General features: G+C 38.0%; 1 pseudogene; it reads right to left on the bottom strand.

Moving 5' to 3' along the window:
• Positions 1 to 3,032: 3,032 nt before the first annotated feature.
• On the bottom strand, positions 3,033 to 8,477 carry LOC149749557 (ADP-ribosylation factor-like protein 16 pseudogene; annotated as a pseudogene).
• Positions 8,478 to 14,702: the final 6,225 nt, after the last annotated feature.

The following is a 14,702-nucleotide window of genomic DNA, read 5'->3' as shown; positions in this document are numbered from 1 at the left end:
AAATAATAAATTTGTTTGTTTTAAGCCACCAAGTTTTGGTAATTTGTTACAGCAGTGATAGAAAGTTAATACATCAGGGAAAGGTTATTGATGCAGGTAGTACAAATCTTCATTGCACGTTTAAATTTCAGCTACCATATTTAAATTTCTAAGAGCTCTTTCTCATACCAAGAAGTTTTTTGTTTCAAACCATCCTACTCTTGCTTTATCTGTATAATAAAAACCAGACAAAGGGAATACTATCTTCAATTTATTATAATGAAAATAACTCTCAATCTAGAATTCTATATGCAGTTAAAATACCTTTCAGCATTCAGGGTGAAGCAAACATTTTTGGCAGATACTGGTGGTGTTTACCATTCACAGACCCTGTAAAGTTTAATGAGAATTACTAATAGATGTACTTTTGAATGAAGGAAATTGAGCACAGAAGCAAATAATGAAGTGCAAATAATAATGGTAATTTTTTTTAAATGGTCAACATGTGGAAAAATCAAAATAATCATTAATTGTTTAAAACCACAAAAATAGTAACAACTAACTTTGGAGGTATAGCTAGAAAGTGGTATGGAAATAGTGGACAACAATATCATGTAATTCAGAAGATAAGTGGTTAAAGCTTTCTAAAATCTCTTACACTATTTGGGAGGAGGGTAGAAGTGTTGATTAATTTGAGCCTAAGTCAAGTATTCATATTAAAATGTGCAGGTAATACTTAAAGGAATAGAACATTACAGTAGTGACAGATCTTCCAATAGTTTTCTGCATCCACCCCTGCTTCAAATGTGCGGTAGTTATTAGACATGCCACTAGGTCTTGTTACTTAATGTATAATAAAGAAATTCATATATTACTGTATTGTTTTTTAAAAATTCTTGATAACTAAATTTCTATACAGTTGGCTTCCTTTGTAATCCTATGTAGATTATTTTATGCATTTAAGAACATCCTTCTGAGAAGAGGTCCATAGGCTTCCTCAGACTATATAGTGCAATTCATGGCACAAAAAGTTACAGAACACTTACATTAGAGCCTCTCATTAGCCTTTTTCATCCAAGCTGCTATCAGAAAAGTAGGGATTCTTTCTTTTTTGCCTTATAAAATTATAAAGCTTCAATGGCTTAAATCCACATTCACAGAGACTAGCTACTAAAAGAAATAAGACAGGACTCCTCATATAAGCGATATCACATGATATTTTTTACATATATATATATAACTGACTCACTTTGCTGTACTGCAGAAAGTAACACAGCATTGTAAATCAAGTATCCTCCAACTAAAAAAAATAAGAAAGGATTTCTCTGGTCAGATTGAGATATCTGCCATGAGTTGTTCACATTGTAGATTTTAAATCAAGATATGCTCATTATCTGAGCCCTAAGCATAATTAGGCTAATGCTTCTTTTTTTGTCAAATGGAGAAAATCATAACCATATTGTGTCAGAAAATTCAGAGCACACAGTCTTAAAACCTATTTTTTTTCTCATCTTATCCAAGATTATATTATCACATGGAGAACTTTAGGGTAATGATTGTAAATGATTTAAAATATGGGCTTTAGATTAAATAGATGAGGACTTGAACCCTGGACTCACTACTTACTAGTTCTGGGTGGTTGGGAAGTTATTTTTCAATTCTATCGATGCTCAGTTTTCTCATCTTTAAAATAGTGATAATAAAAATTGCATCACAATTTTGTTGGGCAAATTAAAGGAGACTGTATATGTAAAGCACACAGCACATTACTTGGCTCATAAATACTATTACGTGTATTCGTGCAAATTTTGCATTCAAACTAAATAGATATGCAACAAGCTAGTCATGCGTATCTGGGAATAAGTGACCTAACACTAGGCGAATCACAACTAAATAACATTGAGACATTATCCTCCCATTTTTGTTTATTTCCTTCTATTCCTCTGATGGAGTTTAAGTCCTACTAGTGGATTGATATAGGAACATCTTAACTTCTGTTTCTGGTTGGTTTTATCATGTTGAATAATGGAGGTTATTTATCTAGTCAATAGAAATGAAGTTGTAAACGTGTTTCTACTTTACCACCCCGCTACCTCCATCACCTTGATAGAGTGCTGAAAGCTTCTTCTGAAATGATTTACTTGGTTTTAGGCAGTTTGATAGACACCAGAAACACACTCATTTTCATTTCAAGTTCAGAGGAAATTGTGTCTCTGCTTTGATCCTTTTTTGACTTCATAGATTTAGACAGCTGCTAGATGAAGAAGCTAGGACCATGTCAAGCACAGCTTAATTAGCTTTACATATGTTGTCACAAACAATACATTCAGTTCAGTAAGACATGAAACCTGGTGGTCTGCCCCCAAAACAACAAAAAAGCCTTCTTTATTTAAAAAAAAATTTTTTAAAACATCTTTATTGGAGTATAATTGCTTTGCAATAGTGTGTTAGTTTCTACTTTATAACAAAGTGAATCAGCTATACATATACATATATCCCCATATCCCCTCCCTTTTTCATCTCCCTCCCACCCTCCCTATCCCACCCCTCTAGGTGGTCACAAAGCACCGAGCTGATCTCCCTGTGCTATGCGGCTGCTTCCCACTAGCTATCGATTTTACATTAGGTAGTGTATATATGTCAATGCCACTCTCTCACTTCATCCCAGCTTACCCTTCCCCCTCCCCGTGTCCTCAAGTCCATTTTCTATGTCTGCGTAAAAAGCCTTCTTTAGATCTACCTTTCATGAAGTAGGCATTAAGGAATAATTTCAAGAGGAGTCTCCAAGTAGACAATGACCATTAGTTTAATAGAAAATTGTACTATCTGCCAGTGATGGACATTAATAACCTTAAAGTTGGAATGATCCTGACAGAAGGTAGAACAACTCCTTTTTTTTTTTTTAATGAAGAACAGGATTTATTTGATCAAGAAAGAAGAAATCATGTGTTCCCCCTACTTCATACTTTTCCTCAAAGTTATTTTCCGTTTGATGTCAATTGTGATACTCTATTAATTAAATTTCTACTGAAAGACAATTACCAGATGCTATCATTTTCTGATGAGCTCTCAGTAACAGGAGAACCAGACAGTCGTGAGATTCTGGTCCTTTATTGGTTGGGGCTGTCAGTAGAAGGGAAGTGCAGTATTTACTATTTAAAGTATTTATGTTTGAAAACGTAGCTCATATTTCTTAATGAAAATTGACAATAAGCCCTGTAATAAATACTGACATAGATAAACGAGAGAGGTTGCAGAATTGTTTTAAGAGATCAGTGCTTAAGACAAAAAGACAGGCCAATGGCCACCTCAAGGCCCTTTTTCTTTTGAGCATCTGTGATTTAGTAAATAAATGCCAGAGAAAAAGGGTTGCAGCTTAATACATACAGCAGAGGCGTTAGCATCTTACTTAGGCTTCCTCCTGTCACCTGATACACTATGCAAAAGCCAGATAAATATCATCCTGTAGTTGTATAAACAAGAATGAACAGCATGCTTGGGATATCACTTCATAGTCCTCCTGGGGATATTGTGTCACCATTGCACCACCTCTCAATCATTTTTTCCTTCTGAATCATTTCAATTCAATTTATGAAAATCACACATGCGTGCAATCTGAAGCAATGTGCAGCTTTTCACTGTTAAAGCCTTTCCTTGGCAGGGGAGAGACAGCTGCTGATACCGGCTTTCCAGACAGCTATTCAGCAGCCTTCAACAGCAGGAGGAAATCAAGTTGAGGAACTAAGTGAGGCCAATGACTTCAAGCGTAGAAATTGAAAGGAATTCAGCAGAGTGATAAGACTCTAACTCTGGGCAGCAATGGAAGTCCATGGGCTGCATTTGATTCTAAGCAGGGCTGGTGATTCTGAAGAACACTGAAGAGCAATCTATTGCAGCTGACCTCAGTAAATCCTCTTTCATTTATTTAATTCCCCATGTCTCTCAAAGCTGAATTCTTACTCTATTGAAAACTGAGAAAATTCGTAATTCAAAGACTGGCCACAGAAAAGGAGATGCACTGCAGTTAGAGGCACCATTATGGTGAGTGGTAGTAGCAATCAATAGTAGTCAAATATACAATGTCATGCTCTATGGAGAAATTAGTTCCCTAGTAGCTCATTTCTTGATGTTTTCTATGCATCTTCTGCACCATAGTGACTTTATGCTAGTAAAGGGATCCTTGGTCTTATTCCTCGCTGAGGAGCCCCGGCTATGGAGGCAACTGGCTTCCATCCCAGATTAAACTTGAATAAACTCTCAAAGCCTTAGTTTTCTCATCTGTAAAAGGAGGATCATAAGGTTATATCTATTTCATTAACTAATCCCCTGGAAGGTGCTTAACACCGTACTGTGTCATTTATGAACATTCAATATACGTTTACTATTATTATAAGTGCTGCTTTGGTGGTGATTATGCCATGCAAAGAAGCAGTAAGAATCAATAATATTTTAGCAGCTATTATGTTTCAGACAGTGAGCTAAGAATTTTACATGCATTTTTGTTAGCTCCCTTCAGAACTCATGGCAAAATACAGCAAAACCTGTGTTGAGGGGCTGAGATCCGAGAAAGTCGATCTCCTGCAATTGGTTAGATGCAGTTAATAACCAATGAAATGCGGAAAACTTGCCCATTTTAGAATTACTTTAGGAGTCCATAAAAGGAAAGCTGTTAGAGATGCAACTCTTCCTACCAGGGACCAAGAATAGAATAGGACTACTCAAAAAGGCACAGTTTCATCTTAGAGTTTCAAAGAACAACAGCAACTTTTAAATGTAAAATATCAGATTAAGGCATTTTAAATCGGAGAAAAGCCAACTTTGAAAGTTGTAGGTTTGTCAACAGATCTTGGATTTCTGAAGAATTGCTAGACCAGATGATGAAACTCATTAATAATCAGTTTCTCAAACACCTGGGTGTTCATAAAGCCCAAAAGAAAAAGTACGTGCAGCTCAGCTGAATCTCACTCTTCCTCTGTTCAAGTCATCATAGCAGTATTTAAGCACACAATCAAGACTCAATCTAAGTAAGAGTTAAAAGTCTTTCAGATGCACGTTGGAAAGGTGCTGACCTTTTTTTTTAATGTTGTTTAAAGATTATTATAAGAAAAAGGGGGAAAGAAATGAGAAAAATACTGCCTTGACAAGATTTTTCCATATAGCCCATAAATTATAGGGTTTTATTAGGGGTAACAGATTCCATTTTTTAATGTAAATATCAGTGAGAGACATGTGTCAGTTTTTGCACCTTATTGGTCATTACTTCTTTTAGAAAAGATTTTAATATAATTGTGAAAACAGATAGAACTAAGAAAATGGGAAAGTTGAAACCTTTAGGGAAGGTAAAATTGGGTTGGGTTCATCTGTGAGGAGTGAAAATGTTATATAGGGGCATTGAGAGTCTAGAAATTGTAAAAAGATAACTTTATAGGAGGTAGGGAAAAGTTTCAAGAAAACAAACAAACAAAGGAGTTAAAAGGAGCCAAAAAGTATCAACTTGCAAATTCTATGTAACAATAACGCTAGTAACCAGGTAAGTTCCTTGCAAAACTACTTTTTGGGTAAGCAGATCCCTAATGATGTGATCTATCATGTGAGTAAGAAACAAATTCAAGTTGAAGCTAAATGTAAGCAGCTTCTGGGCATTCCTTCACCTGCCTGCCCCTTGCTCCAGGGAGCAGGGCTAATGCCACTGGTAGAGGGGGTTTAGGTGGCATAACTCAATGGTTTCTAGTCAGGGCTCCCGGAGGTAGACTGAGATTGGCATACACAAGAAATTGTGAGAAGCTGCTAGTTATGAGATATTACTGATTCTTTATTTTTAAAGTAAAGAACATAGATAATATATTAAGTTAACGTGATTGTACAAGATTCAAATAATACAAAAATATGCAGTATATATTCCTCACCTCCTACCTCAAACTTAATCCCTTTTCTGAACATACGTGTGAGTTCACAGCTTCGTGTTTTCCTTTTTGATTCCTGGGATTTAGGTAAGGCTTTTCCCACCCAAAGAAAAATAAATTCTCTTATACTGTCTTCTAAAACTTTTATAATTTTATTTGTAAAACTAGGTTTTAATCCATACGTGATATATTTTTACATATGGTGTGAGGGAGAACTTTCTTTCTGAACAATCGATAGCCAATTGTTCCAACATAAGTTATAGAATGGTCTGTCTTTTCTCCAATGATGAGAAAGGCCACTTTGATCATTGAAGTAATAATCATAGTTGGGCCTGTTATTGGACTTTATTTTGTTCTCTTGGCCTACTTACCTATTTATGAGCCCTTACCTATGACTCATAGTTATTATAATTTTATCATATGTTTTCCCTCTGTAAGGCAAGTTCCCTTAGTTGCTACTTTTTAGGGGAAACACATATTCTTGTATACCTCTATCAGATGAAATCAAGATGCACCTTCAAGTTTTATTTTCTAAAAACTTCCACGGAGTTTTTATTAATTTTTTAGATTACTCGTGGTAAATCTGATATTTTATGATCGCTTATTCTCATCAAGTAATGTGGATTCTCCCCAGTACATTCAAGCCTAATTTTTATGCTCTTAAGTATTATAGATTTCATTGAGTAGGTGTGCTTATTTTTTTATTTTTTCTTACCAGACTGCAGTAGGTTTAATAGTGGCCCCAAAAGATATGTCCAAGTTGTAACCCCCGGAACATGCAAAGGTGACCTTCTTTGGAAAAAAGATCTTTGCACATGTAACTGTGGATCTTGAGATGAGATCACCTTGGATTTATGGTGGGCCCTACATCCTCCTTATAAAAAGAGGAGAGAAGACCACGTGAAGACAGAGGCAGAGATTCAAGTCCTGCGAGCCACAAGCCAACGACACCAAGCGGCACCAGCAGCCACTAGAAGCAGGGAACGGATTCTCCCTCAGAGCCTCCACACTTCTGGCTTCCAGCACCGTGAACGTAAGTTTATGCTGCTGCAAGCCACCATTTGTGACGATTTGTTACAGAGGCCCTAGGACACAAATGCACCAAGCAATAGGTGTTTTCCCACAAGCTTCCTTATACTGTCACGGTATCAGAAACTCAACAGGTTGGAGCTTCTGTCAGAGCTGAGAGAGCAGCTCTCCTGGGGGGAGGGGAACAAATCCCCTAGAACCATCCCAGGGTGATGTAGGACACAAGCCACCCGGCATGCCTGTCTTCCTCTCCCAGCGCTGGAGCCAGAGGGCAGATGTCAGGAGTTTCTATAACCTGGGTGCCTCAGTTTACCCATCACTGCAACTCAGCACAGAACCTGATCTTCTAGGGCTTACTCTGCCCTTATAAAAGCAACAGATAGCCAGAGGCCAAGCAGTGCTAGCTTCTGCCTTCTTGCCACAGAGCGGGCCAGCCATGCTTCTCCACCCTGCAGTCAACCATTAGTTCTGTGGATGTCCTGGAGCCAGCGCAGCACTTCTGACAAGCCAGTGCCTTTCCGAGCACTGATTTCTATGTGGTGATATTCCACTTGGCACAAGCAATGAGGTCCGGGAGCCTGATTAACGACTTCATCTCTTCTATGGTCATGTAACAGGGCAGGTCAATTTTATTGAAGAGGATCAGAACCGATGCTTCTTCAAGTTGTTCTGCCGAAAGGAGACCCAGGAGCTGTGCAGAGGATGCAGAGAGCTGGGTGGGGTTAGAGGCATCCACCATGAACAGGAGAGAATGACAGTTTCCATAGTAACTGGACCAGATGGGGCCCATGCACCACCCCTCAGCTCCTGGATGGTGATTTTTCTCTGAGCCGCCATGTCCAGTTAGGTTGGTAACCACCGTAGGCCGCGTCAGGGGAGGATCGCCCAGGTTGCCCTTCCCATCCTGGGAGCACAGCTGTGTAAGGCAGTCAAGGTCTCCATAGTGAGGTGGATGGACCTAGAGTCTGTCACACAGAGTGAAGTAAGTCAGAAAGAGAAAAACAAATACCGTATGCTAACACATATATATGGAATCTAAAAAAAAAAAAGTTCTGAAGAACCTAGTGGCAGGGCAGGAATAAAGATGCAGATGTAGAGAATGGACTTGAGGACACGGGGAGGGGGAAGGGTAAGCTGGGACGAAGTGAGAGAGTGGCATGGACATATATACACTACCAAACGTAAAATAGATAGCTAGTGGGAAGCAGCCGCATAGCACAGGGAGATCAGCTCCGTGCTTTGTGACCGTCTAGAGGGGTGGAATAGGGAGGGTGGGAGGGAGGGAGAACCAAGAGGGAGGGGATATGGGGATATATGTATATGTATAGCTGATTCACTTTGTTATACAGCAGAAACTAACACACCATTGTAAAGCAATTATACTCCAATAAAGGTGCTGAAAAAAAAAAGGTCTCCGAGCGGGCCAGGGAGTAAGCACTGGTGGACCCCGCCCCGGGCGCCCCCCGCCCTGCTCACCGCCAGCGCCCCCCCGATCGCCGTACCCCCTACCCTGCACGGAAGGATCGTCTGCAAGCGTTTCACCAACAGCGTCTTCCCCAGGCCCATGACACCGAGCCTGCTTATTTTTTTATAATATCCTCTCCAAGGTATTTAGAAGTTCTGCTATTTTAATGGAAATACCTTTATTGAATTTCTTTCATTTTATACATGCATGATGGTTGGTTTTAAAATGTCACACCAATCAAAGAAAATGAATATTCTTAGAATTACATTGTTAATAATTCATTAGTTTACAATAATGTATATTGTAAAACAAGAAGAAAAACAGAAACAAAGATTAAACTTTGCAGAATGAAAAACAGCCTCTTGCCTCACCCACTCCCAGTCCAGAAACAGTCATGTCCCTTTTCAATGTTTGGGTTCTTAGTTTTTCTGGTACTTTCCACCATAACTTTAAGTAATAGGCTTTTGGCTTTATTTCTTGGCTTACCAACGTTAGACACTACCACACATTACCTCCTGCTTTAAGGATGATATAATTCGGCCTCCTGTTTCATGTGGGTACCTGAGAGCTGGTTCATCTACTGGTGAATGCCCGATGCTTATAACACTGACTCTGGTGGTGATTATGGCCGGCATAGCATGTCTTGCTGGGGTATTCTGAGGACCCTTCCTCTGGGTGTTGTGGCTTCATTTCTTCCTGGGGTCACTGGCTACCTAGAGTACCAACTCTCCTGTGTCCTCTGCTCATTCTCATTGTTTCAGCCCAAGGGAAAGTTCTACTGCTCCTACAAAGACTAACACAAATGATGGTCCTTTCCATCACCCCTGGGAACCCTCCTGCTCTCTTTATTGACTGGCTTTTTAATTTTGAGCATTCCCAAAGCCACTGGCCAATCAACCTTTGCAGTGTATTGGGCTATGATGTCCTCCAGTCTTGCGTCTCTGTCATTCGAATCCTGTTTGATTTCTCTATTTCAGAAACTTCTTAAGATTACCTAGTATGCTAGGAAGATTATTTTCTAACAGTTCAGTTAATGAGTTTTCCTTTTAAATATATAGATTTTTTTCTTCATTCCAAGGTATTTGAGGAGGGAAGAGAATAGATGCATCTACACCCAGACAGCCATCTTAATCCAATCTTAAATAATATTTTAATATTTTTTCCCTTTACAACGTGACAGCAGGAGAAACCTCCGGGAGTCTCCTAAATGGCTGGGATAAGGTATCAGGAGAACTCTGATGTGTATAACCAGGACTCAGCTAAACACCTCTGCTTCCATTTACAGTTGTACAGCTTTCAGTGCCCTTTATTCATTGACACTAATTGTTTAGTTTAGACTTACAACTGACCATTGCTGAAAGACAAAAAGCTCAAGAACTTTGATCTTGGAACATAAAAGTTAAGGACAGACTTAAAGGTAATACCAATTCTATACATTTGCATCAGTGATCTTTGCCTTATCTGTAAGTTAGAATAAACCTTTTGTAGAATATGAAGATGGCTCTACAACTTCCAAAACACTTTTTTTTTTTTTGCGGTACGCGGGCCTCTCACTGTGGTGGCCTCTCCCGTTGCGGAGCACAGGCTCCAGACGCGCAGGCTCAGCGGCCATGGCGCACGGGCCCAGCCGCTCCGCGGCATGTGGGATCTTCCCAGACCGGGGCACGAACCCGCGTCCCCTGCATCGGCAGGCGGACTCTCAACCACTGCGCCACCAGGGAAGCCCCCAAAGACATTTTTAAGGCAAAATATATTATTGTTATATCCAATTTGGGAATAAAGACTAGCCACATCAAAATGGGCTATATGTAAAGAAATGCTCGCCATAGCACTTTAAAACCTTCTCTCTGATATGGTATTTTAAATACAAAACATAAATATAAACTTCCAAAATTAAAAAAAATTCTCAGTTGATTTCATAACAGTTATGAAAGCAAATTTTGTCTATTTTTGATTGCTAAAACATGTTAAATTTCAACCTACATTTTTGTACGTATTGTCACTAAACCAACATCATCTGTCATTTGAAAATTTGTCCGAAATGTATTTTTTATGAAATAATTTATTTCAAGTAAATTAAATTGTGTGCCTTCACATGGTCAGTGTGAAAAGTTGCAATTCGCTTTTTTTCTTCCAGTTTTATGGAGATATAATTGACATACAGCACTGTGTAAGTTTCAGGTTTACAGCATAATCTGACTCACATAAATCATGAAATGATCATCACAATCAGTTTAGTGGACGTCGATCATCTCACGTAGATACAAAATTGAAGAAATAGGAAAAAAATTGTGTGTGATGAGAGCTCTTGGAATTTACTCTCCTAACAACTTTCAAACATAACATACATCAGTGCTCACTATGTCTATCGCGTTGTACATTACACCCTAGGATCTACTTACAACTGGAAGTTTGTGGTACCTTTGACTGCCTTCCTTCAGTCCCCACTGCCCTGCCTCTAGTAATCACATATCCGATCTCTTTTCCTATGAGTTTATTTGTTTTTTGGTTTTGGAGTATAATTGACCCTACAACACTATGTTAATTCCTGTTACACAACATAGTGATTTTTTTCTGTAGATTTCAGAATGATCACCACAATAATTCTAGTTACGAATTTTACCATACAAAAACATTACTCAGTTGTTGACTATATTCCCCATACTGTATATTTCATCCCCATGATTCATTTATTTTGCAGCTGGAAAATAATCCTCAGTCTCCCTTAGCTATTGCTTTCCTCCCCCTAACCCCCTCTCCTCTGGCAACCACCTGTTTATCCTCTGTATTTAAAGCTCTATTTCTGTTTTATGTATGCTTGTTTTGTTTTGTAGATTTCACATAAGTGAAAGCCTACAGTGTTTGTCTTTCTCTGACTTATTTCATTCAGCATAATGCCCTCTAGGTCCATCCATGTTGTTGCAAATGGCAATATTTCATTCTTTTTATGGATGAATAATATTCCAGTGTACATATATACGACATCTTCTTTATCCATTCGTCTATTGGTGTGCACTTTGGTTGCTTCCATATCTTGGCTATTGTAAATAATGCTGCAGTGAACATAGAGGTGCGTATATCCTTTCTAATTAGTGTTTTTGTTTTCTTCAGATAAATACCCAGGAGTGGAAATGTTGGATCATATGGTAATTCTATTTTTAATTTTTTGAGGAATTTCCATACTGTTTTGTGTAGTGGCTGCACCAATTTACATTCCCACCAACAGTACATGACGGTTCAGTTCCCTTTTCTTCACATCCTCTTCAACACTTGTTACTTGTTGTCTTTTTGATGCTAGCCATCCTGACAGGTATGAGGTGATATCTCATTGTGGCTTTGATTTGCATTTCTCTGATTATTAGTGACGTTGAGTATCTTTTCACATGCCTGTTGGCTATCTGTATGTCTTCTTTGGAAAAATGTCTATTCAGATTCTCTGCCCATTTTCTACTAGAGTTGTTTTTGTTTTTTGACGTCCAGTTGTATGAGTTCCTTGTATATTTTGGATATTAGCCACTTATCAGATATATTGTTTGCAAATATCTTCTCCCATTCAGTAGGTGATCTTTGTTTTGTTGATAGCAATTTGCTTTCATAGAATATGGATATTACTGAAAATTACAGTACAGTGAAATTTATTTTGTCAGTTATACTTCTGTCTATATCTAAAGTAAAAGATCATATCTTTTAATCATATATATTAAGTAAAAGATTTTTCTTAATACCATTTCTTATTCAATACCCTGCAAAAATGATGAAAAGACTAAAAAATGCTAAGAGGGTTCAGAACATTAGATGTTGCCATGAATGTGATTCTTAAGTCAAAAAAAGTTGAGAAATGATTCTTTAAAGTAACCCTCAGGAGTATCTTCTACACTAGAGGAGAATAATGAAATTCCATTAGTGGTTGTCATTTGGAGGGGGATCCTCATTACAATGATTTTACTTACTTTACTTTTTTGACATTTAAATTAATCCCACTGGTAAGTACTTTAAAAAATTCACATAAGCTCCTAAATATCTAGTTATGATGAATCTAAACTGACTGGAAAACACACATAAAATAATAATCAATGACTCAGCATTGACCCAGAAGATATAAAGTTATGTTTAAGTTGTTCTGATGAAAATTTATTGAATTTTACCAACAATGATGGCTGGTATCTATGAGTTTTTTCTTCTGAGTAAGTTTGTTAATTTAGTAAAATGCATCCAACATAGTTATGCAGTATTGGTTAGGATAAATTTCTCCCTTTCTGATTACCGTAGCCTAGTAACATTATGTAGATACACTTTGTGTTGGTGTAAATTCCATAATGATCATGTAAGAGAGAGAAATAATGTCCTAAAAACAATGCACCAGTCATTCAGGAAATGGAAACCCACGTGAGGCAACTTCTTTCAAAATGGGTAGATTGTGACTAAGAGTTTGAAAGTTGGTCTTATGGAGAGCAGTGGCGTTTTTTTTTCTCTATATTTGCAGGGCAGATGACAGTCACATGTGCTAAACACTTCACTGAGCATACCCAAGGTGGTTTGCAATTGCAAGCATGTTAATTATATTTCCATCTATTTCTATGGCATTCCAGGAAGCATATCAGAATTTAAATGGGTAAGAGTCCTCCTGGATTTTATTACAGGGAGGATTTTATCCAATTCTTATACATAAGAGAAGAAAATTTTAAAAAATATTTTATCACTTCAACTATTATTAATTAGAATAACAATATATAATAAACCTAACAAACCACCGTCACGCACCAGTATGCTGAGATGCCAGAACTGAGAACCAGAATCCTAGGATACCACGAAGTATGCCCTTTAAGATTTGAGATACTTGATGTTTAGTTTGTCAGGGCTGCTGTTCAAAGTGCCAAAACTAGGTGGCTTAAAGAACAGAACTGTATTGTCTCAGTTCTGGAGGAGGTCCAAAATCAAGGTGTTGGCAGGGTTGCTTCTTTCTGGAGGGCTCTGAGGGACAGATCTGTTCTAGGCCTCTCTTGGGGTTGTAGATGGTCTTCTCCCTGTGTCTTTTCACAGCATTTGTCCCTCTATGCATGTCTGTCTTTGTCCAAGTTTCCCCTTTTTATAAAGACACCAGTCATTGGATTAGGGCCCATCCTAATGACCTCATTTTAACTTGATTACCTGTGTAAAGATTGTCTCCCAATAAGGCCACATCCTAATGTTCTGGGCATTATGACTCCAACATATAATTTTTAGGATGGTCAACCCGTAACATTTGGAGCCAAAAATACGCTTGGAATAATAAAATTAGTCTCTGAGAAGATGGCAACATCTTGACTACACAGCTGTTTGCATCTCCCAGCTAACACCAACCAAGCAAGAGGATGAAAAAGCTTGCACAAGGAACAATTCTCACAGTGAGTAGCTGACATTACACACACAATCTCTAATTATGAAAGATCTAGAAATAAATATGGGAATTGGGAGTGAGAAAGTTGGTTTGGGGAAAGACATTGAAGTCAAACCTTAATCGATTTGATAAATGTAGAGAATTTCCTTAAGTTATTTTTCAATGCCAGGCTCCCTTTGACCCAGGACCTCTCAGTACCCATTCCTCCCCAGACTGCTCCCAAAAGTGTAAATGCTAGCTGCACCTGTGTTTGCATATTTATAACTGCCATTCTTGTAATCTTCACAGTTATTCATAATGAAAAATAGTTTTCATTCACATGTTTTTTTCCCATGCATTTTCTCTTCACCCTCTAAAACTGGGTGAAGAGAAAATTTTGATTAAAAATAATATAAAATACAGTACATCAAACATAGAAGCTGGTAAATTCAGAAGATTATAGGTTCTAAATATAAGGATACTTCCTTTTGGAAAATACTCTAACACTATTTCTTTTCAAGGATTGAACACACATACACTTTTTTTTAAATGGAGGTAGCAAGGCTGTAGCTTGACATGATGTCCAGGAGCAGCTATACAGTTTGTGCGACCCAGTGTGAAATGAAAATACAGGGCCCCTCGTTCACAAATTCTTAAGAATGGAAATATCAGAACAGTAGAGCATTAAACCAAGTGCAGGCCCTTCGAAGCACGGGGTCCTCCCTAAGGTCTTATACCCAAAGAATAATTTCACTTCGGTAGACTTTTCTCATTATATAATATAGACAATTATCTTAGAATTTAGGGAGGGACTAATAATTATTAGATAACTTAATGAAAAATTTGAAGCTTACATGAAGGGCAGGATGTGACCTCACGTTTGTACTCTTATCAGCGACTTTACTGTTGCTCTCTGTTTCCTTGTTCTCTCTTGCCTGCTCTCTGTCCTCTTATCTCCCTTCCCCCATCT

Source organism: Delphinapterus leucas, chromosome 3, assembly GCF_059928025.1.
Source record: "Delphinapterus leucas isolate spDelLeu-1000000601 "Yukka" chromosome 3, BTC_Dleu_Yukka2, whole genome shotgun sequence".
Taxonomy (NCBI): domain Eukaryota; kingdom Metazoa; phylum Chordata; class Mammalia; order Artiodactyla; family Monodontidae; genus Delphinapterus; species Delphinapterus leucas.
This window is presented reverse-complemented; position numbering and strand designations above follow the sequence as displayed.